Source organism: Erithacus rubecula (assembly GCF_903797595.1).
Source record: "Erithacus rubecula genome assembly, chromosome: 1".
Classification (NCBI taxonomy): Eukaryota; Metazoa; Chordata; class Aves; order Passeriformes; family Muscicapidae; genus Erithacus; species Erithacus rubecula.
The window spans coordinates 5006400-5031037 of NC_136658.1; the positions used below are offsets into that span (position 1 = coordinate 5006400).

A 24638-nucleotide genomic window follows, 5' to 3' on the forward strand; every position below is an offset into this window, starting at 1 on the left:
TAAGTATGGGACTACAAAAATGTGATTGTTGTTTCTGAAGTGATATAACTGACTGTGTGCTGTCTCTTTCACAGACAAATGTCCTACATATCATAAGGTCATGTCTCTAGAGCAGGCAGCCCCTCAGTCCTATGTAACAACCTTTCAGCAAAGTTATCATATGGCTCAAACTTTCCTTAAAAATCACTCTCTTTTAAAGTATAACTATTGGTGATGCAACACTTAAAAGAGCCAAAGTTCTTGGAAATGAAAGGGAATCTTCCCATAAACTTTGTCAGTGGCTTGGGAACCCCTTGGGAGACAGACAGCTTTGGTGTTGGCTCATCTTTACTCTCAGAGTTTGGGGTTCTGTGCACCACACTGGCTTAGAGATACATGCTGAGACTAAATCCTTTCTTCCTGATGCAGGTGCTGCTGCTGGAAGAGTTTTTGGAGAAGAGTTCTAGTTGTGGAATACAGAAATGGTGATGGAAACAGCAGGGAGCCACTAAAGGTACTGATTATGTTTTTCTTTCAGAGAAGGCCTGCAGACCTAACATAAATGTTTATATTATTCTTCACAGCTGCTGTTAATTAAAGTCAATTTAAGAATCTCAACTTTTACACAATATTTACAAAATTGGCTGGTATTTGTTAGTCCTTGATGAATGCAGCTCCAAAGGATGCTGCTGTCAGAGGTACCTTTTGAAAAAGATATGTTTAATGGTGATGTGCAGTCAAAGAATTGTTCTCCATTCTGCTAAATTACATTTGGTTTCAGCACTCCAATCTTTAAGCCAAACTCAAAAGCTGGATCAGTTTAGGAAAATTCACTGGCAGCCTGGCTGAGATTACATCTCAAGCACATCATTTTAATATGCGGTTATAAATCACTTCTAACTTTCTGCACGAAGAGTGTTTTCTGTTGATGTATTTGTGAACATTGCACAGAGGTGTGTATTCAAATGAGAAAAAAGTAGGTCTTCTTTTATAAAAAAATCAATTTTTAATGCCATATAAATAAGGGAAATTTGAAAATACTGTGCACTCTTTATTTTGGATTTGTATCTGAAAGTTGCACAAAAGTAATTGCATTTTTCTTTAAAAGACAGTGGAGGGAGAAATACAGCTTTCTTTTACATTGGGGATAAAATATTTATCAACTAGAGAGACAATAGATTTAGGTAAAGATGTCTAGATTTTTCTACAGCATTTTCAGGGACAAGCTCTCCAAAGTCTTTCACCAAATCGTGCACTAAACCTTATCTTCCTATCATTAAAAGTGCCCATGCTTCACAGTAGGGTTCAGTTTAAAAATTATGTGCTAAGGCTCAAAACCCAGTTGTTTCTAGTACCAAATGTGGAAAATGCCCTTCTCTTTCTTGTCCTCCTCCAGCTCAGGGTGGCCAGTTTAGCATTCTGCCTGCTTTTGATTAAAGGTGAGGTACTGCTATGATCCAGCATGGTAATTACTGTACTCCAGTATAAGTCACAGACCATTGCTGCTATTATTTATTCTCAGACAAAAACATTCATTCACCCCTCTCCAACCACAGGCTGCAAATTCTTAATGGCTTGACTTTTGCTGTGAGTGAAACCACTTTATTTTTCATTTGCTCCAGTTGCTGAGATAGCTGCACTGTCTGTTGCCCATTCTCTGTGGAAAGATTTTAAATTTGCCAGGGCTCTCTTTCACTATGGATCAGAAACCAAGTATGTTTTCAATGTTAAGGATGGTCACTTGCACTTCATCCACTTTCTCCAGGCTTAAATAAATAACATTTTTCAGATCACTCTCTCTACAGAAGTTTTCTCTTTCATGGACTTGGTATGGCTCTCTGTGCACACTTGAGCCTATCTTGGGAAATTCCAAGAAGAAAATGGAAGGTGGAAAATATCCTCCAGCCCCACAACTTTTCCTCCTAGAACTGTTTAATGTGGGGAAAAGCTGAGTGCACAAAGCCACTCTTATCTGGAGCTGGTGAGTCACTGCCTTCAATCTGCGCCTCTTCGGCTCAGGCTGACGTATTTGCAGCTGAACTTTTTAGGCTTGCCAGTTCTCTGGAGAAGATGTCTATTACAGAAAAGTTGGGAATTTTCAAGATACAGCTCATCAATTCACCATGTATAGCAGTTCTGAGAAGCTGAGCATCTAACAATAAGGAAAGGGAAGAGAGAGGGGGAGGTACTGGTATGAGTACAAGATCCACAGAAGTGCTTTCAGCTTGTTAGAAACTTTTAGGACCTAAAACTTCTTAGTATTTGAGTATCTGCCTTGAAGAAACTGTAGGTAGCAACAATAGGTGAAAGTGCTTTTTGAAAGAAGTGAGTAAATCTGTTCCTTTCTAAATGGAAAAATCTACACAATCTGTCAAGGAGTGGTAGATGTTCTTCAAAGCAGACAAATACCAATGGCATGACATTTCCTGCCTCTCCTAATAACGAACAGCCATTCAGTAGGATCTTAGGATGGCTTGGGTTCCTTAAAGATCATTGAGTTCCAACCTCCCTGCCAGATGCAAGGACAGAGTAAGCAAGGAGAGGTCAGAGAAGGACAAGAGGCTGGAATGAGGTGTGCAGTGGAGGGGATAAAAGTAAGCCAAGCTACTGTAACTACTCATACTTGAAAGAAGATCTTTCACTCTGTTCCAGAAAACAATTTTTTCATTGTCCTCAGCATCCATTTACACAGGAATGCACAGGTAGAAGAAAGATCAGTCTTCAAAATCTGAACATTTTAAACTGGAAGAAGGCTATTGATTTTAAGTACATGGTGTTCATGCAGAAGATTAGATAATCAATTTTATCCTGAAAACATGGAAATGCCCACAGAGCATTTTTGGGGCAGTAATATAATATTTTCTTTTATATTCTTATGATAATTCTATTGTGCTTGCTCCACCATAAATTTTCCACTATTTTTTATGGACAGTTTAAGAATTTGAAGCCAAGATTTGATGCTGCAAAATTTCAGATAAAAACCATGAGGCAAAGAGGAAATGTGCATAAAATCTCAGACTTTCATATTCAGATTCCCTCAGAGAAAAAACCATCTTTAAGAAAGCTGGATGTATAATGAAAAGGCAGATAAGTGTTTCATCTCATTATTTTCTTGTCCTAAACCTCAGGCTCATATACTCCCCCTAGGCTTTTGAAGACAGAACCACTTACTTGTCAATCATGAGAAATGCTTCCCTTTCCTAAACACCCTTCTCTCACCTCTTAAAATAGTTTCCAATGTTGGAGCAAGGTACAACCCCAGCCAGAAGTGGTGAGGTCTAACCAAATGTCTCATTATCCTGACTGGAGAGTTAAGGCAGAGCTGCAAGCTCAGCTAGCCAGGAGGAAAAGAGTCTTAAAATATCAACTCCTCTAAGCCAGGAGATTGACACAGGAAAGATCTCATGGTTTTTATAAAGTCCCTGTAGTTTGAAGCCTCTCTTAGCCAATGTGGCACCTGTCAAGGCTCAAACACCTGGCTGTGTGTTTACAAAGAGTGAACTGATAGTTGCTGTTGTTGTATCTCACTTCAAGTTTGGCACTGGCCCCAGGGTGGCTCCTGTGGAGACTGTGACTGCCCCAAAACTGCTCCTAGCAACTGCTGCCATCTCCATCTCTGGCAGAATCTGCTTGTGGGGACTGGGATATGAAGTAGGCTTGGAAAAATGCACCCATGGCTGCTCTTCCTTCCCTGAGAAGGAATTATTTGAGCCAAGATTCTCCTCTGCCCTACTGGGCTTGTTCTCAAACTACTTTGCCAGGGCAAGAGGCACAGTAAAGAGGGCACAGCAAGGGAACAGTGTTCCTTTGAAAGGGGGATTTTGCTAACCCTCAGTTTAACCATAACCTTCAGGATCTGGAGGATTCTGCAGGAGAAGAGTTTGGATGAGCAATGCTGGAGATGAGGCAAATGGCTCATAACTAGCCATGGTCTCCAGGGATGTGTTTAATGCTGGAATTGGGTTTATGATTTGTGCTCAAAGAGCCTAAGGAATTAGATTTACTTCTAAATACCACAGGACCCACGTGGCTAGTTGAGGAGATAGTATTTCTGCAGTGGGAAAGGTCTCTGCAGTAACTAATACCTGGTTTAGTGTGGGGATGCTAAAGCTGAGACAGAACATGCTCAAGGTGTGTCAGTGATGGAGACACAGTTGAAATCTTTGATCCCAAGGGTGAGGGTCTGGTCTGGCCATGATTTGGGAAGGGGAATCAGAGGGAAGGACAGTGGTAGAGCAGGGAGGAAGGTGGGGTGGGGACAATCACATTTGCTACTCTGGCTGTTTTATGGAAATAGGAGGGAGGAGAGTGATTCCCTGCACATTGAGACTCTGCACTTCTGGAGCAGCCAAATGGAGTATGTGGGCTCCAGCACTGGCAGACTTGAACATATAATTTGTAATGCCTACAGAGGAAATACTATAGCTGATGCTGATCTAAAGACTAAGATTTACTGCTGGTTGGTGCAGGACCTTGAAGACTTCTGCTGACAAAACCCACTAGCATATGGAGGCTTTTGAAAGAGAAAGATGTTGCTGAACTATGATGGAGGCTGCATTTCAGGCAAAGATTACATTTAAGGAGCTTGGCAAGGAAAATTCAATAATTACCTTTATTTTTCCTCCCTAATACATCTGCTTGGCAGGTTAAGGGAAGGATTGATGATAAAATAGAGCAGGTGGCTCCAGATGTGCCAGAAAGATTGGGAGGAGAGTAGGTACAAACAGGGTGAATGCTGGATGCTGACAGTAGGAGAGGAGTTTCAAAGGAGGCTGCTCAGAGTGAGGAGAACAAATATGAATGGAAGAAACAAACATGAGTGGAAGAGACAAAAGCCAAAGGCAATTTCTAAAGGCTTCTCTCTTCATCCCTGTCTTCCTTCTCATCTTCTGGGTATATCCTGATTTAAACCAATGCCCTCTCAAAAACTGAGGGAAAAACTGAAAGTTACAGATTTCCTTTATGTTCACACTAAATGATTTGATGGCCTGTGCAGCTTCTTCACCTCTTTATCTCCTGCTTGTTAGCATAAAACAGGACACAGCTGATTTTTTAAAGGGCACCTTTGTTTTGAGCATTTAAAGTAAATATTTTTATATTGTGTGTCTTAGAATTTCTGGATATTGGTCCTCATCATTCACAAGCACAGGAATAGCATGTTAAAAAGTATCAGCTACTGTAGGTAATGAAGAAAATGCATAACAGGGTATTAGATGTATCTGTAGCTATGCATATATTTGCATATGAGTGAAGGACTAGGACACCAAGTGTCTCCACCTCTCAGTAAAAGCAGATCTGCTTCTAAGTTAAATAAAAGGAGAAGCGGGATACTGACTGTGAGGGTGACATGGTACTGTAACCTGAAAACTAATTAAGGAGAGCACAGAATTTAAATAACATTTGGATGCAACAGAAGGAAATACAAGGAACAGGTGTTTAACAAGATTTCTTTTGACTGTTTAACCTCTTTGCTAATGCCAAAAAGCCCAAGCTCTGTCAGACTTCAGCTTTACCTCATTTCAGTAGTTGTCCTTTTGGCTATTTTGTGACTCAGAGCATTTATTCTGCTGTTAGTTTGTCTCCAGGGATCTGGGTCTCTGCCATTAAGTGTTTTTTATCTCTATTGCCTGTGTTGTTTTCTCTTCAGGGAGCAGTGGGATTACATGGCTGTAAATAAGGCCCAGAACTTGTGACTCTGCTCTGTGGGTTCATGACAGCATCTGTGGGAGAGATTGCCTCACAAAACTGGGTTTGTTTCCTAACACTTAGAAACCAGGGAAGGCTATTCTTTGTGATCACTATAAAATACAAAAGCATAAATAAGTGTTTTGCAGTGTTTCAAGTATTGGTATAGTCTGGAGGGAAATCTGTTTATAGAGCAGGTCTCTGACACCCTGCTGAGTGACTGGGATTACATAATGCTGAATTTCTATACATCTCTTAAGAAGCTTTAAATGTTTAAATGACCTGCTAGCTCTTTCTCTCTTTTATATTCTGATTTCACACTGTTTCTTGGATTTAGAAAATGAAAATAAATTCAGGTGATGTCTGCTTTAACAGTCATCTTTTAAAGGTGTTTACTTCCATCATGATTTTAAAAAGTTTCTTCGTGAATTTCTTTTGTTCTGTGTGAAGTGAAGAAGTTCTTAGAAGAGTGTCTCTGTAAGAGCATGCTTTCTTTAGGACAGGGTTTCAACAACTTTAGACAATAGAGAGAGTCAGTATTTGATGTCAGATTCTGCCTGCATGAACTCCCACCCCCATTCTCCTCCTACACACATTTAGACCTCTACATGGCAGGGACATGAATCTCTAACTCTTTAGGCTCACTTTCAGAAATTGAAAATTGATTCCATTAGCTGCTGCTTCTTTTTGTTATTTTTCCCTTTCATCTTCCTCATTGCTTTCCACCCAGCATGCAGTCCAACCTGCTGGCTGATGTTCTCCTTCCAAAATAGTGGCTTTGACACTGAAATCTTCTACAAATAAACTGATCTATCTTTTCACCCCATTCCTCCAGTATCTGTATACATGAGAACTGTCCTCCTCCTGAACCTTGCTCTCCTGTCCCTGACCTCTCTCTCCACAGAAGGAATGGACTCCCTGTCAGGACACTGAGGACATCAGCACCCTCTGTCACCTCTTGCTTCAAGGGGTTTGGCTGCCCTGGCTCAGGGCTGTGACATTTATTGTCAGCTTTTTGTTGCTTACTGGGCTGATGGTGGCTGAAATTCCTCTACCAAAGGTCCTCTTTAATCTCCTTCCCTCTCATCCTTTGTTATCATCAGTTATGATCTGTAAGTGTTCCAATTTCTTTTTCCTGTTTCCCTCTTTTTTTGGGTTTTTTTTTTTTTTTGTTTGTTTGCTTGGTTTTTTTTACTTGTTTGTTTTTTTGTTTTCCCCTGATAACAACTGCACCAAGGATACATTTTCAGCTTGCAGAGACCATCCTGATCCCTAGGATGTGACTGCTGGTAGGGGAAAGAACATTTCTAAGCTGAAGGACCTATCTATAGATGCACCTAGCTCACAACTTCCCACAGATTCCCTAGCCTGAGCATATTTTTCAATCTTGAAATTAAAAGTATTCAGTAACACTTGGAAAAGGAGATCCATTGTGCAACATGGATCACTATACATAAATATAACATGGTCCAAATTCTTGCAGTGGCAAGTCTGAAATCAGTGTTTCAGGCTCCATTTCTAAATTTCTGGGAAGCAGGAAAAGAACCAGGTTGAGAGCAGGTTGCAAGACTGCCTGTGTGGATGCTGATAGAAGGGTGGGCTTGAGTGCTTAGACAGGATTCAATCCATTAAGCAGACAGATGCTTTAATGCTTCTCACCCTAGAGAGTTGCTTCCTATACAATACTTCATCTTTTATGATCTTAATTAATACTAATTGGTAGATGATTGCCTCTACAAGTACTATTCTATGGAGAAAACTAATCTCTGGTATTATAGTGAAGGGTATTTGGGAGAAATCATAAGGTACTACAGCCCTATGGAAATGATTAAATAGATCATCTTTCTCTGTTTTGATTTGTATCTGTCTATATATTGTTTTCCTTGATAGTCTGCATTGTAACTCCCACACCTTGGGAGCTTCATCACGTTTTTTAAACCATAATGTGCAGCTAGAGGAGATCACACTTTTCAAAACTGTAATGAAAACCCATTATTAAATAAGGGATAGAGCTGTTTTCTGGTTTTTTTTATTCTCTGTTTGCTTTCAATCAGCATACTAATTCTGCTTTTATGTGGAATTTGCTCCTCCATTTATATGGTAGTGTGGTTTAATTTTTGATCTATTCCTATTTTGAGAAAGAATTCTCCTGCATACATCCCCAAGATCCTCTTTCAGCAATGACTGTGGTTACAAAAAAGTAAAAGCAGAGATTTTAGATCTTAGTAAACAAAATCAGAGTATGAATTAATGTTTAAAGCTGGCTGCGACTCTGAACTTGCAATTCACTTATTATTTTTGGCAGCAGCATGTCCAGACTGTCAAGACCATTCTTGGAAATCACAGCTGTGGTATCTATAATAGCTGAACTACAGGAAAGCTGCAGTTAGGTCATACTGCCTTGTCACTGCACATGAATAGTGCAAGTGATAATAGTTACCATTACTGCCTACTCATTTGGCAGCATGTTTTGTTCAGTTAAAACAATTCCAATTATTAATAGCATGATAAAATTGTCTGCTGAGTGCATTCCCTGCTGCTTTTCACATGGCTGACTCAGGTAAGGAGCGTGGTGGGGGCAAACCAGCCCCAGCTGAATCCAGCTGAGCCCTGTGGGAAAGGGCAGAGAAAGGTCATGGAATGGGCTGGGAGGGAGGTCATGGGACCAGCTGGGGCCAGGTGGTTTTTTTGGAGGCCAGCTGGGGAAGGGAAAGTTTCAAAGAGAAGCTGGGGAGAGGCCAAGGCCAGTCAGAGCCATCAAGGGAGGGGAAGAAGCTTGCTGAGCTCTCTGTGCAGTGAGTACTTGAATGTGTTTTCATAAGTAGGGAAAAGTCTCAGTTTATTGTCAGAGCTGCTGGTCAAGGAGGAGGTGTTAAAATCAGGTGCTGAGCTGAAGGGTTATTAGGAAATTGATGTGGGCATTTTACTGTGTTTTAGCAACCTAATTCTTAGAGTAATATAGGGTGTGCTGCCAATTATTTTCAAAGAGAACTTGAAAAGTGCTCCTGGCCTGAGGTAAATACTATCAACTTCAGAAGAGCTCAACTGCTGTTTTAGAGTACTTACACAAACATAAGTTCCACATCTATAATTATTTGTTTTACAGGATTAATTTTCTTTTAGCTGCTATTAATGTTTTGGAAGACCTGTGCCAGCCTCCTGCATGCACAGGCTGTTTGACCACAGGTGTCTGATTTAGAAGGTCTGCAAAACATCTACTTTGCACGTTTGTAAGCAATCCAAGAGCAAATTGCTCACTAATGCTGTTACCAAGACAGGCCATATGTTGTAAAATGACAGAAGCCATGGACAAACAAAATAGTGTAAAAGCCTAAGTGCTTGCAGTAGTAGGTAATATGATGCAACAATTGTCCAGAGCTCCAAAAGATTTTCTCTCTTGTTAAAGGCAGGGAACTTTTTTTTTTTTTTCTTTCTTTCTTTTTGGCTCAGCTTTTTGCTTTTCTCAGCTGGGTGCTGAAATGGTTTGGCTCAGCCTGAGGGAAGTGCAGGGGAACTGATGCCCCTAGACTTGGGAATTGAATTTTGGCAGGCAAGCTGGCACGTGCTACTCACAGCCTGTTTTGAGCTGCAGCCAGTCAGTGGGGCCAACCTCAGGGCACTAAAGCTGAATGCTGAAAGACACTCTAGGCTTAATCTCATAGGATTTGGAGGAAGAAAACTTGGAAAACAGATGATGTGTCAAAGGTGGAAAGAACTTTCTTGTTCTTGGCAGGTAAACAAATGAAATTGTGATTCAGACTTAATATAGTATAGGTGTAATTTTTCTTTTTTTTTTTAAAATAAGTTATTGTTTTGGCTGTACTGCTGCACCAACAACTCAAGAACCTGTAGCATAGACTTGTTTCCCTGTCTGCAGCAATTCTTAGTTTTATAAATCCCTGCATAATGTGATTGAACCATGTTTTAAAACAGTGAGAGTTCCTTGTCCCAGCTGCTTTGTCTGGAAGATTGATTCAGAGTTTCATGCTGATTTTTTTCCTTGCCCAGCTTCCATTTCTAGTTGATTCATTATAAGTTTGTATTTACTTGAATTTTTACTCATTCCTTTAAAAGAGATCTTCTCTTATCTTCCTCTTTGCCCCCTCTCAACATTGGCATGACAAAACTGTCCAAGCTCTTGTAACTTTTCCATTCCTTTAATAATTTTTCTGTTCTTCCTCAGTACCCATTCTAACTTACATTACTTTTTTTCAGAATGTAAATGTCCAAAAAGTTGTCCAAATAGTATTTCAGTGAAATCCTTAACAAGTCTTTTTTCTTCCAAAATTATCTTGCCTAAAGCATTTTCGATGTCATCAACTTCTTTCCCACCTGCATCACCCCAACAGCTCACAGCCAAATGCTGATTAACCAGAGCAACCTGATTTTCCTCCTTTTAGCCATCACTTTGACATAATCTCTATGGAAATAGGATGAATTCTTGTTATTCCATCTCTTCACCTGTAAAATATCTTCCCTTTTTTTGGGGTGGGAATGGTTCTCTTGACATAGAAACCTGAGAGCTCCAATCATGTTGGGCAGCATTCTGCAAGGTTTTATTTAAGGATAAAAGCATACATCTTACTCACTGATCAGCTAAAACCTCCAAACTTTCCCAAGACTCATATAAAACCTAAAATGTGGCCCCTGCAGGTTGGTGATCTTGGTTAAAGCAGCATGACAAACCTTGATATGGCTTTGGTTGCCAAATCCATTCTCTTGGATTAAAGTCATAAATAAAAAGGCAGAACTCATATAATTAAATTGGACACAATACTCAAACTTACATATCTTTTATGCATTTAATATGTGTAAGAGCCAAAACAAACATGAATTTGAATATCATAGAAATACTGTAAAGTGAAGAGATTCTGATTGCATGAACAATTTCATCCCTGATTTTTCTTTTGAGTTGATGTTTTCAAAAACAAAATCAGTATTAAAAACACCATTCCAAGCTGCCATACTAGAGGATGATCTGGAAGTTTTTCCTATAGTTTTGTAGTGAAATGTTGCAGACCTTGCTCTGATCTCCTGTCTATAACCAGACTATTTATCAGGTAATTTTTAGTTATGGGGAAGAAGCAGGTAAACTACAAATGTCACAATCAAACAAAATACATTTAATTGCAAAACCTTGAAGCTATGTGTAAAGTGGACTATATCTAAGCCAAAAAAGCCAGCATCCTATTCCCTAATAGTGACAGATTACAAAAAATTACATTCCACGACTCCCACAAGTCTACATCTGATATGCTTGCAGGGACTAAACACAAGTCACTCCTCAGAGAATATTGAGCTGAGGGATGCTGAAAACAAAGTGGGATGGAGGAGGCATGGGAAGATGGAGGGAAGAGCAGATGATGTTCTCCTCTCCCCGACTAGAGCTGAACAGCCCCATTCTTCACCGACGTGTTTTCAATCCCTACGTATTTTCAACATGCTTTAGAAAAGGATTATTACTACGTCTGATATGTGTCACCAAAGCACAGCTTGTCAAGGAAAGAAGAGATTCAAACAGAGCCTGAATAGAGAGAGAAGTGTGTTCTAATCACAACCTTGTGCTCTTTCAGAAGCTTTGTGCCATCTATTCTCCTTGGTTTTTCTTGTAGTTAAAGGCACTAATGATACTCTGAAATCTTATCCTTGCAGTGCCCAAAGACAATGTTTGCAAAGTACTTTGATGGCTGAAAATAGCACCAACTAAACAACATTTTTGCCACTGGAGCATGTGCACTCAGATGAATTCATAATAGAAGGAGGTGGGCAGCTCTCTGTACTAGACAAACAGAGCCTTGTGAAGAAAAGTTTATCTGAAAATTTAGGAGTTTTGCCACAGCTTTACAAATTAAAATCCTCGGGAAGTTAGAGAATAAATTTCTGCATAGAAAATTAATAACTGATGTGCTGAAATAAATGTTTATAGTGAACAGAAATACTGTGCAAGGATAGTTTGGTGTGGTGTGGCCAGAATTTTTTGTAGGAGCTATAGAAGGAGTAATTGAGTAAAGGCAATTTGGGCTATAACAAGGAAGCTAAGCAATCAAGAGATGAGATCCAACAAATATCAAATGTCAGGAATTTATTTAAAAGCCATAATAGTGGCAATATCATCTTGCAGGATGTCATATATCCATCTTGGTTGATGAACAACTAATTAATCTTGTAATGCTAGAAGCTAAAACAATCCCAGACAGTGGCATGGGTGAGGTATCTTTACATCTGCAAGAGAATATGTGATGAAATTAAAAGTTTTTCAGATCAGCTGAACATCCTTTATGCTTATGTAGTGGTCTTCTCTCATATTATGCTTCCTTGAAATGAGCTTTTTGGATTGATTTTTTAAAAAATAATTTTATTTAGGAGGAGTAAACGTTCATAAAATCCCATTCCACTTTAAGTATCCTGAACCAGCTCAGTCTGTGACTGAGAATATTTTTACTGTAAGAATCCCTTTACTTGAGGAAGTTAACACAGCATTTCCAGTGACACAATTCTAAGGAGCATGATTTCTATACAACCCTAATCTTTCCATTTAAAAGAAGAAATGTGGTTTCTACTTTTAATGGAAATTTAGTCCTGCAGCAGGCTTAAAACTGCCAGGGAAGAGAGAAATTTCCTTAACTGTAGACACATAGAAGGTTTGAAAAGACCCTTGAGTCTAAGCATTAACCCAGCATTGCCTCCACTAGACCATGTCCCTGAACACCACATCTGCACATCCTTTAAACATCTCCAGGGATGCTGACTCCACCACTTCTGTTTGCAGCCTGTTCTAGGGCTTGACAACTTTTTCCATCAAGATTTTTTCCCCTGATATCCAATCTAAGCCATCCCTGGCACAACTCAAGGCTGCTTCTTCTTGTCCTGTCACCTGTTACTTGGGAGGAAAGAGCAACCTCCACATGGCTGTACCCTCCCTTCAGGGAGTTGTAGGGAGTGATAAGGTTTCCCCTAAGCCTCCTTTTCTCCAGGATAAAAAAACCCCAGTGCCTCAGCTGCTCCTCAAAATCCTTGTGCACCAAACCCTTCCCCTCTGTTCCTCTCTGGATGTGTGCAATGCAAAGATCTATAGATCATGAGGTAGTTTTTGGTGTTTTTTGTTTTGTTTTGTTTTTTTTTTTCATTTATGTTCAATAGTCTTTCTAGGGTGCAGTGCTTTACATCTGAAAGCAAAATGTCTGAAACAGATGAAAGGATTTTCATTTTGTCTTTTTCACTTTATTGGCTACAAAGGGAGTGTGGGATGACCTGCCTGGATAGGTTTTTAAATTACACATGAAAATCTTGTCTCAATGGCACTAATTGATATAACTTCATAAAAAAATAGATTTATAGAAAATATATGATTGCTGAACTACTATCTTTTGTATGAATATCTGGCTGGACTGAAAATTGGCTGTGATAAATCCAGTGTGCTTTAAAGTGGATCAGCAATACCACCTGGCAAATCTCCCTTGCTAAGCCAGGATTTTTTTTTTTTTTTCTACTGAAAAAATGGGAGTAAGGCAGATTTTTTTTTTTATACTTAAGCATGTACTCCAGAGTCCACTTGGCTGAGGAGATGCTAGCTAGCTCATGGTTTCTTCAGGTCCCTACCTCTAGCAGGAGTCAATTACTTGAATTTCTACTTTTGGGTCAGTTCAGAGCTCTGGGCAGAGCCTACAGCCCTGTGCTCAGCAGCAGCTCTTCAGCAGTCAGGAGTCACCATAAATGAAGATTTTTAGGGGGCCTGTAACTGTCCCAGATCTCTGCAGTTGCTGTAACTGGCTGCAATTTCCCCAGTTCTGGAAAAGATCTGTTCCCTAATAGTACATCTGTTTTGAAGGCATGTGCTAAACTACAATAGAGAATGTATGCTATTTAGTTAATGTCTCAAGTGAGAATTTTGGAAACTGGATATAGGCCTTTCCTGATCTGTGCACAGTACATAAAGGGCTGAAATCTGAAATTACCATGACTAAACAGCTCTGCATTAATCATCTTGCAAATTTAATTTTAAAGTGAGAACAAAACAACCTAAACTCATCTTTCAGGTCTCTGAAGGGTTCTTTTTAAAACTTTTTGTTCCCTTTCCTCCTTTTCCCTGTTCATCTACTTAAAAGTGAAAAAAGGACCAGAACAGTAGATTTCATTTGGCTATTGATCCAATGTGTTAATGCTTCTACCACTGCCACTAGAGCAACTGTAGTTGGAAAATAAAGCAAAAGAAATAATCTTAAATTTCTCCAGCTGGTCTACTGGGTTTTCTGACTCTATGTTCTTCCTGGGTGATAGAGACTACTTTTATTTGCACAATATTAAAACAAACAAACAAAAAACCCCACCTTGAAAGGAAAACCCACCAAATAATCAGTCTGTGGTGCCATTTTTGGTAGCCCTAGATGTATGAAAGCAGTGGCTGTGTGACCCCCATCCCACCTCTGTGGTAGACCAAAACTGAATAAATACTGGTTTACCTTTACAAGAATCTTGTAATTAGTGTTTGCAGCACATAACAGCAGAAACAATGCAGAGGCTGAATGATTTAACAGTTAATAAAATGGTGACTGTACAAATAAAAGGATAGATCAAGTTCTCACTGGGTTTTCTTAGACATACTTCCAAAATGCAGTAAGAATTCTGAAGGGAACACAGTGCTTAAAATACCACTGCAAATTCAAATATTCTGTTCTGCACCTGTGCTAAAATTCATGCTCAAGGCAATGCCATGAGAGAAACTTTAGGCTTCTATTTATGCACATTGATGCACGGTGCTAATGCGTATGTGCTTCTAAAAACAAAAACTATTTTATCTCCTCTTTAAATGTGTGAGGTCAGGAAGAGCAAAGAAAGTCCTGCTACAGGGAAGAGAGTTATCTTGTAGTTTTGTGAGGTTAGAAAAGGATGGGGTTGGATCTGGGTCTGCCCCCTGTGCTTGGGGCAATCCAGCAACCCCTTTGTCCTTGTCCCATCCCTCAGCATGACATCCCAAACCCCCTGCTGACATGATTTTGGCTTCCTCAACCACAGAAAAATGATGCCTTGGAGTACCAGAGGGAAGGGCAAGCTTATTCCCTGTTTGATCTCTATCTATGCTTTTTCTTTTTTTATTCCTTGTCTCTGGGCTGTTAAGGAATTGGGAATTGTGGTTAAAGCTGCTGCTTCAGGCTGGTGCTTCAAATTCAGCCCAAGCTAACAATGGCAGTTTCAGTGTATGTAAAATTAACTTTTCCCAGGTTTCAGTGGATCCTGGGCTGCACCTCTTAAAATAATTGATAGTGCTGTCAGAAGTCTTAGCAGACAAGCCAAAGACTGAAGTCATGATGTTCCCCCAGAGATCTGACTGGAGCTCTGAGCTAAATCATATCCAAGGGGCAATGGGAGGTAATTATGGAGTTGAGGTGCTTTGGTCTACATGCCTGTTTTGGAGGGAAACCAAAAAGCAGCTCACATGGGTACATTCCCAGGTATATTCACCAGGTACATGTCCTGTACACAAACACTATTAACACGTTTCTAAAAGCTTATAAAACAGTATAGCTTCCTGCTCAGATATGAACTGGCTGTGTAATACCTCACTGGAGGTCTGGTGAGAATGGTACAACTGTATTTTATTGATTACTTCTGGTTTTATAGAAAAGCCAACACTTCCTTTAGTTTTAAGCCATAAAGCTGTGTTCAGGTCTGCAGGCCATGGTTTCTGCCCCATCACTCCAGCCACTCTGCTAAAATCTTTTGTTTAAGTAATTTTACATTTCTCAGAGGATAATGCAAAAGGGTGGAAGAAAATAGGAGAAAGATGTAGGATCTAAAAAAAATGAAAATAACTGCATCAAAACAGCACCACCTCAATGCCCCTTCTTTAATGATTTAGTTATTAAACATTTACCTAAGAGCTAGACACACAGATGGCAGTAATTCCCCACCAATGCACAGTGCAGGATAGATGCCATGTTAAAATAATATATATTATTGTAAATTAACACATAAGTTTCCCAAAAAGTTCACTCAGTTTGTATAAAATCAATGTATTAATTTATTAATATTTAATGCTTCTACTCTGTGAGCTCCAGTAAGAATTTTCTGAAGGTAGTTTATTTCTTTTTTACAGGCACATATAATTGTAGTTGACAGCAGGAACATAAAAATATTTGCAGGTAAATTTTACTTAAAAATCTCAGCAACTTAAAATTGTTTGAGGATGTTGAGGAATGTATTTTAAATGTCAACTAAAGAGCAGTTAAACATATTTCAAACTGTCCCATCTGGCACAGCTGTAAATAATAATCTGTCAGTTTTAAACAGTCTTCTGTTGACTGTGTCAGCAAATGTTAGGATTATTTGCTATTATTGGACCATTCCATCTTTGAGTGCATTTATAAAGTTCTGCAGCACTGACACTAGTCCATAGATCATTTCTAGCAGATCAGTATAATGCTGAAAGAATCTTTGTGCAAACATACTTAAAGCTCTTCATCTTTATGTCTGAAGATGTTGATATGGATGGAGTTAGAGAGATTTATCATCATCTTTACTTTGATCCCCTTTCCTTAAAAAAAAGCAATAAGCTGAAAAATTCATGCATCTGGAGAAATAGAGAAGACAGTTTCATCTGCCACTGAAAGCAATTGCTTAGGCATGAGGGACTGGCTGATTCTGGATGTGAGTGGGTAAAACATAAATGTCTCACAGATATTATGTGCAGCACAGTGGTCTTTCATCAGAGCAGGATTTATGGGTCACATAGCTACTAGATGAGTGGTGTGTAATGTGATTCCATAAATTACTGTGAAAAGCAGACAGCAGTACAGCAAAAGTAAATACTGATAGCAGGAACCAGTGTATGTTACCCTGTATGAACACAGGAAAAAAATGGGGAGATTGCCTCACTCCTGCTCATGAGAGTTTCAATACTGAACTCACACTGGCAGGGATTCCTGACCCTTGTTCCAAATGAAAATCAACATCTGGCCTGCTGGGCTGGATATAGGACAAATATTACATGGTAAATCATGTTTTAGGAAATACCTTTTTCATTCTTTAAGTAGCAGTTACCAGTTTGTTGCTTCCAGCTTCACATATCAGAAAAAGAACACTGCCTCAATTCAGGCCATGCTGTTACCTATGCACAATCCATATAAAACTATATTCCAACTTTCTAAGACCAAAAGTGGATGAAAACAAAAGTGAGATGTTTAAGCATTAAAATTTACACTGTCAGTTGTCTAATTGGCTCTTTCCAAGTCCTGAAAACTTTTCTGTCCTAGAAATTGTTTTCCATAGGGTTGGGTAAAGAGGCAGTGTTCAGCAAAGGGCAGAGTAAAATGAATGTGAAAGCAGCACTCAGTCCCAGATATTTCAAAAACTACTCTGAGAAGACATTTTATCTAACATCTCCCACTTCAATGTAAAATTGCCACCTACTCAGTATGTTATTTATGTGTATTCAAAGGCACAGCTACTTGCTTGCCTTTCAAACAGATGTTTTAACTATTTCCTTCAGTGTGCAAGCCCAGCACAGGAGATGTGCTGACAGTAAACCAGGTTCAACATTTTCATGTATGCCATTGGCATTGTTTATTGAGTTCTGTTCCATACTGTCTGTGCAAGAAAATACTGGCAGGAAACAATGCTCAAGTGTCAAGAAAACAACTGGGCCAGAGGATTCCTCATTAAAGTAATTATGCATGAGAAGGACTTTGCTTGATTGTCAGCTTGAGCTGGTACTGACAGGTTGGGGAAACCAAACCAAATTTAACTTGCAGTTAATGTACACTTTACAAGGAAATAACTAAGAGACAACAACTTATAAAGTTCCTGCCTGCTGCTTTTATGACCACTTTGCAGACAGAACTATCATTTAAATGGAAGTAGAAAGCACTACCACCCTCTCCTGAAGATTTCATTGTGATCAAGTTAAATCTGTTTAGAATGGAATAGTTGGGTACAGAACACCTTTAAATGCATCATGAAAAACGTGTTGCTACAACAGCCTGTCCCTTCTGTGAAACAGAATTGGAGAATAAAACAGCTTTAATGGAAGGGTCTATGAAATGTAGTGTCTGTGAGGTAGCCAGATTTAAGATAGACTGGGGGGTCTTTTGTTGTTTGCTTTATTTTAAATAAATAAATCTAAGAATTTTCTTCCTAAAGTTAAATCTTTTTAAAGAACTGGTCTTGCATAAACAGGAGGAACTGCATAGGAGGATTGCAGAACAAAACAAAAAAAAAAAACTTGTCCAAAACCCAGTTCCTGAACCCTTCTCTAGGTGGAATATAAAAGCAACAATGTCCAAGCATCCCTCCAGACTCCTTCATGCTTCATGGTTAGAAAAAGAGCAGCTTCTCTCTTCCCACAGCCCCTAGTTCTCTTGTTTCACACTATGGTTTGTAGCAGTGTTTCAAACACATCAGACTGAGGATGAGAAAACAGATGCTAGCAAATTTCATTTCCAGCTTTGAAAAAAAATCTGTGATTCAATTGAATTCCATAACTGCATATCAATTGTTTTAAAGGCAAAAAAACCTCAACCAAACAAAAACACATTAAGAAGATTCAATAGAAAATGGAATTGGTTTTAGGGCTAAATAAATGCAAGTTAGCTATGAAATGTCTTTGTTCAGAGGGTCTGAAGAACAATTGAAGTGCATACTTATTCAACAGATTTTTTTTAAAGAAATGTCATTTTAAGAAGTGACAAATATTAGAGTTGACTGAAAGGAGAAATTACAGAATTTAAATTTATGGTGTGTATATATATATTTGCAATTATTATTTAATAAGATGCATTCAGAAGTAGTAAAGATGTAATATGCACTGAAAATAGTAACATGGAAGAAAATTGCATCAAGAAAACAGATTAAATTGGATTTCAAGCCATCCATTACACAGTGGAAATGAACTTAGAAGAGGAAGATATGGCTTGACGTGCAAAATAATTATTTTAAATGTGTATATGCATTAGAAGGTTGTGTCAACATGCAGGCACAACTCCAGTGACCTTGTCTGGTAGGGCATAGGGAATTTCACCATCAGACTGCTGCAGGCTAATTGGCACTGCTCTCATTTTCCAAAAATAGAATAGTCAACTTTATTTTTTATTTGCAGAGCCCTTTTTCTCTTGGACTATTGCAAAGCTTTTTAATAAGAAACCTTAAAGTGCATTTGTGAAATGAGTCAGATATTTTAACTGGGTGTGTGGAAGCAAATATAAAGGGGCTTATCAAAGTGATGTGTCAGTGGCAGAGAGAGCTGGCTGGAGAGTTCACAAACAAAACATACCAAGTCTGGTTAAGCCCTTGGAGGGAATATCCCATTTACCTGAAACCTGAAAAGCAAAACAGCAATTATCTAAAGATACTTGTGCCTTCTATTCTATTCTTATCTTTCAAAACAGTCAATAATTTGGTTTAGGTTTGACAAACTGCATAAACTCTGTTAAAGTTAAAAAGTAATTGATTGAAGAAAAATAGTTGTTTGCTGTTCCCTAAGTGTGTCTCTCATCTGGGCAGCATGGGTACAGTCAATTCCATGAGTGGAGGGTGAGCTACATAAGGATTTCAACCCCTGTGGCAGCAGGCAGGGCTTGACTTTGCCATTTCCTCCCTCTTCTCCAGGAAAAAATGGCAGAACTCAGTCTGTGCCACACCAGCACACTCTACAGAAACCTTTGCCTTCTGAGAGAACAGAAAGAACAGACCCATTTGTTTCTGGTCTAGGAATGGTCTCTCTTCTACCTACCTCAGGAAAATTCATCTCTTAAATTAATTACTCAAACCCATCAATCTCCATTTTGAAATACTTCTATGCCAATTACAATCAGACAATTATTCCCCAAACCCAGCCTCATTGCACTGAAGCTTGGATATGTTCTTCTAACTTCATGTTGTGTTTGCTCTCATGGCAACATCACTCTTCAGCTAAAATACTATTTTCCCTTTTCTGGTTTTTACCTCAACTGTGTGTTTGTTGACAGAATCCTTATCTGCCAAAGCTTTACTTTGGCAAACTCAGTCATTCAGCAACCTCTTGGCAGCTGTATGGTCACTTAAGAATGGATTGACACAGCAGAATTATACAAAGCATTTGCTCTACCTGCTATTTTGCATCCTGTTCTTTCAGAATTCTGCTGTGATGATTATTTGGTCTCAAAAGACCAAATAAGCTCCTTAGCAATTTTCCTAACCTGATTCCCCTTAGCCATTCTGCCTCCTGTTCCCTGTTCAACATCATCTCCTGATTGAAATGAGGCACAGAGTACTTACCCAGTTTTTGGGCTGTACCCAGATTATCTTTAATCTCTGTCCTTCCTGCATAGTAACTTCATTCTCCCCAGTTTACTTTAATGTCCTTTTCCCAGTTTAATTTTCACTCTAAGTCTGCATTTGTTAATTTCTAACACACAGCTTAATTTGATGCTCAGTACTTTCTCGTTGGTTCTTCATACCCAATATCTGTTTTCTTTGCCACTGTTCCTCCTACTGGCCAAGCCTATTTACACATTTAAAAGAGCAATCAGAGATTCAAACGATGGAAAAACACATTTCCTAAATGTGGTACTGCCCTGTGCTTCACAGCTTCCAGGTCAGGTTATTCTAACAGCTTGTTTGTTGTCCTAGAGAAAACTCTCATTAGACAGATGCAACATTTCCTTTGCTTACTTAGCATTGCTTATATTGTACCATTTTCTGCTTATATGTGGCTTTCAAGCTATATTCTGGCTGAAATACCCATTTGTGTTCTGTAAAGATTTATGTGGCTTTATGTGGCTCCTATATCCACCCCTAAATGGTGATTAAATGAAACTTTTCTATTTACTTCATGGATGACATTTATGGATGGAGCAAAAATGAATGTGAAGTACTCTGGTAATTCAGAAGAAAAACACAACAGAAGTATTGGTTTTCACATGGAAGACATAATTTTTGATATGGTGGTGTAAAACAAACACTAACCAGAATTTCAGCAAGAAATAAACTTTTATAACAAGGACAGTAAATTAAGCTTAGATATATTTATACTAATGCAGAAGTTTTCAACTCTGTTTTGTACGTGTTTTGCTAATTTCATTCTTTATATTCTCCACCTGCTCCCACACATCTAATAACTCCTTATTTAATGCTGCCTTTTGTTGTCTCCCATCATGTTTCTCTTTCATGTCCTTGAAGTGCCTCTTTTTTTTTCCTACTGCAGTTTGTTTTCAGCTCCTACTTTGAGAATAATTTCTTGCTTCAACTGAAGCAACACCTCCATAAAACTAAGCATGTTTTGCCTTGAATATTTTGTGGCAGGCACTTTTGGAGCACTGTAAGGTCTCTTGCCACCTCGGTGTGATGGGAGGGGAAGCTGTCCTTTGCAGCATCTGTTGCCTAGCAATGTTTCTCAGGGGCTGTGCTGCATTGTGATCAAAGCTGGAAAGGCTGAGCGTAAGGAAAAATGAAAATTTGGCTGGAAAAACACTGAAATCCAAGCATAATGATGGGTGCGACATTTGTGATTTTTACATGACAGTGGGGAGAGCCCAGCACATGCCATTGTGTGCAAAAGGCTTAACTCTGCTTCTCAAGTGCATGGCATTCCTTGAAAGAGCAGCTGGACTGCATGGCACAACTCTGCCTGCTCAAGACTCAAACTGATCCAGCTCAGCCTGGATTTCTGGGTTTTTCACATCACCTGAGACATTTTCACTCACCATCAGGTGGCATTGGAGCCAGAGCCCAGGGAGGCAGCATGTTTCCTATGGGAGGCATTGGTGCAGGAGGGATGGAAGCAGCTCTACTGCTTTTCATCCAGGTGTTGTTCAAAGATCCAGGTCTGGCTTTGCATGTGCCAGACCATCACTGTGACCCATCTGAGCTATTTCATCACATACCAACTCATCCATTCCAGCCCTTCACTAAAGGTGGGAAAGTTTCCCCTAACTTAACACTGACCATGTTGTTTTAAGGCACAAAAAAGGTATAGAATAAATCTTGTGTAAGAAGGATTTGTTAATATGGATGATGCCCAAGAGGTATAGAATAAATCTTGTAAGAAGGATTTGTTAATATGGATGATGCCCAAGTTACTGACATGTCAGGCTAAGTTTTATTTGTGAGATGATAGTAATAACAACACTGCACAAACTTAGGTGGAGTGGTTAGTAGCATTCATGATGTTACAGGGAAAACGAGATTAATCAAAAACCAAACTTGCAAAAACCAATCCTCTCTCTCAGTGACCTCATCAGGATGTCAATATTTACATTAAGACAGTATGGCCCTAGCCTAACAGCATTTTCCAAAACTGTGTTTGTAGTTTTTGTGTTTGGGTTATTTCAGTGTGACTGAGAATTAAATTAGATACTCATACAAGTGTCTTATCTGTGAAGTGACCCCTGAATAGAAACATGAGCATGTACTCTGTTGTTAAAAAATTGCATTCTCTGTGTGGTAGATAAAATTCCAGGGATAAAGATAAGTGAATCATCCTAAAGACAAAACTTCTCAGAAATCCAGAAAGGTTAGGGTACAGTAGCTAAAAAATCTCTTGGTAATCTCTTGTCTTTAGGGTTTACAAAATAACAGATTTCATCAGCCTGCCTTGCAAAAGCGTGAGAGGGAAACACAGTAGAAAGATGATTTTGAATTGCACTTAAAACTTTTCAGCACTGCTAGAGAGTTAAGCAGATAAGTATCTTCCCTAACTAACCAGCTGCCAAGCAAGGCTCTTCAGTGTTTTTGGAACTCACAACGACATTTCATATACCATGCTTTTGGCATGGGAACAAAATCCATACCCTGCTGCTTCTCCCTTTCCTGATACTTCCTCAATTAGAAATATCTTAGTTATTGGTCACAGATTTATGTATTATATTTCATAAAAAGAAAATGAGACTTTCAGGGAAAGTAGCACAGTCACCCAGCTCCATGATTCCTGTATTTTCAGAATTCAGCCATTCCATAGTGCATATGAGTTTCAAGTTTAAACTGATCATTTGTTAGATAATATTTTAAAAAGAAGAAGATAATCACATGTTTTGTTGACTGGAGAAAGTTTAATTGAATATGTCTTGATTTGCAACAGCCTTTTCCCTTAACCTTTTGAGCTTGAAAGAGCAGTTTTTCTGTGTTTGGTGTCTGAAGTTTTCTCAGAATGGTGTTTCTACAGTTCTTCACAAGAAAGGAAGGGAACGAGCCCTCAGAAGTAAAAGATACAAAATTTTTAGTCTGAAGCTATTTTCCTTTGCAAGGCTGGGGGAGGGAAAGGAGATGGAAACAAGATGGTAACAGTAGAATTATAGTTGAACTGAGAGTCTCACTGGTCCCTATTCTGGTTTTGGACTTTCTTGCTTTATAAATCAATAAATGAGTGAAGGCTTTTCCTCCACTTTAAACTCTCAAAGGGAAAACATTCATCTTCCTGCTTTTGAAGGCTTGCCTACAATGCAAGTTTTGAGAAATTATGGCTTTATTTGAAAATTTTTGCAAAGCAACTAATAGCCAAGATTGGTCATTCCTCACTACCCTTTTAAATCTGTGCATCTGTGACACCACAGCACCCCCAAAACAGTTACATGATTGATTAGTCTCTCTCATATTGAAGGGCTGGGGACAATTTATTGTGGGCATTTTTCCCCCCTCAAAGGGTGGTGAGAAACCATGTAAGAAGCTGTGGGAATACTGGGACTGGAGACCAACATAGACTCAAAAATCTTCTGTATCATTCACGTGCTTTTTGCAAACCATGCCATTTTCCAGTTGTTGTGTGCCAGGGAGGGCAGGTGGTGCAGTGAGATCCCTTTGGGGGTGCTGCTGTCTCTGGGTGTGCCATGGCACAAATGGGTGACCACAACAGTCAGTGGCTGTGTCAGTCTGGACAAAGCAGGATAAAGTCTAAGGGGTAGTTTTTGTGAGCTCTGCCTGCACCAAATGGACTTCTAACCACTCAATTTCTAGGCTTAGGAAATCCCTTTGAGGAATGGATGTGATATGGGATGAGGGTATATAAGTGTGAAGATCCACCAGCCACATTTTGGACCCTTTTTGCAGCCCCCTTTCCCTGTGACTGGAGCCCTGCTCCCTGGCATAGGCTGGCTGGGCAGGACCAGGCATCCTGCTGTTTTCCTGGGAGGCATATTCTATCCTCTTCTCATTGTCTGGTTAGTGGTGTCTCTTGCTGGGTGGGCAAAATAAAATTTCTGCTGTGCCCTCAGTGGCTGCAAAGGAATGAGATTTTGGAAGAGTGGAAGAACAAAGGCAGTGCTTGCTGCAGAGCCAGAGGTAACAGTGCAAGGCTTGTTCACTGGGTTTTGCACAAGGGCTGTGGCAGCAAGAAGACATTTTCCACGGGTGAAAGGTGTGTTCAGAGACACTTTACACAGCTGGTGATGCTGCCTCTGGTGCCCCTGTGAGTAGTTGTGAAGCCTAGTTGATCCTAAGTGCCTCATCTTCCTAATTTTCATCTACAAGCTCCACTGAATCTTTATTAACCTCCCTGAATGCTTTTCTAGTGTTTCTGAAGAAGGGCAGGGAATTACTTTTACAACCCAAGTGATTTTATGGAAAGGATTGAACTCAGGTCGACAACAACTCATCCATAAGAAGTGCAAGCTTTAAGGAACTGAAACATAAACCCTACCAGAAATGGCACAACCACCTAATTCAGTGTAACCTTGTGGATGTGGAAAACTTTAAAATTATCAAATTAATGATCAGTTCTGGCTTTTGCTCTTCCTCTGGAAGAAAGCATGATGTTTTATTTCTTTCCTAGAAGCTTTGCTTTTCCTCTCTGTGCTGAAGAAAAGTGAGAGACTTGCATCCTGGAAGGAAGAGATCTCAGTATTCACTGCTGAGTGTGCACAGCCTGTGCATTGCTTTCTGTGAGGGGCAGGGCTCTATTAAGGAATGGGAGTGGGTGACCATATGGTACCAAAGTATTTTCCAATTTTGTTTCTGCACTATCTTCAAAAGCAATTTTCCATATCCTTGCCTCTTACAATTCTCTATTTTTT

General features: G+C 39.4%; 1 protein-coding gene and 1 long non-coding RNA gene across 3 annotated transcripts in view; one reads left to right on the forward strand and one right to left on the reverse strand.

Moving 5' to 3' along the window:
* The window catches only part of HTR1F (5-hydroxytryptamine receptor 1F), a 102577-nt gene that overhangs the window by 60833 nt on the left and 17106 nt on the right, over positions 1-24638 (reverse strand). The window lies entirely within an intron of this gene.
* Positions 8071-24638, forward strand: part of LOC306808269 — a 145105-nt gene continuing 128537 nt past the window's right edge. Inside the window, exon 1 of one of the 2 annotated variants that reach the window (XR_013775946.1) lies at positions 8071-8224. This is a non-coding gene — a long non-coding RNA (uncharacterized lncRNA). Of the gene's footprint in view, positions 8225-8349; positions 8460-24638 lie in introns of those variants that run through there. The other variant, XR_013775947.1, reaches the window with a different exon arrangement.